We start from the raw sequence: 434 nt of genomic DNA on the forward strand, positions 1-434 counted from the left end.
GTGACACATTTGTCTTTATGGTTTATACTAAAGAACAAACTGCACTAACTCATAGATTTGACCTGAGGAAGAGTCGACTTTAACCCCAAACGTTATTAAGCTAACCTAAATCTAGCCGAGTAGTTCTGCTGCCTGAACCTGACCAAAGTGTAACTGAAACACATTAAAATACTAAACTGACTCTGACTGCTGTGAGTGTTTGAAGAAAACGTCTGTGTTTCACAAAGCTGAGAGGTCAGCGGTCCCCCACAGGCTCTCTGTGATGGTCTGATCAGCTTCAGTCTGAAAACAGTGATGTACAAAACGATGGAGAACACAGCAGGTGCAAAGACAGACTTGAGGAAAAGGCAATAACAAAAGTCCGAGGAAATAAACCAAAGGAGTGAAAGGGTTAGACCAGGGGTGGGCAATTCCAGTCCACGAGGGCCGGTGTC

Source organism: Astatotilapia calliptera, unplaced genomic scaffold (genome assembly GCF_900246225.1).
Source record: "Astatotilapia calliptera unplaced genomic scaffold, fAstCal1.2 U_scaffold_2, whole genome shotgun sequence".
NCBI classification, from domain to species: domain Eukaryota; kingdom Metazoa; phylum Chordata; class Actinopteri; order Cichliformes; family Cichlidae; genus Astatotilapia; species Astatotilapia calliptera.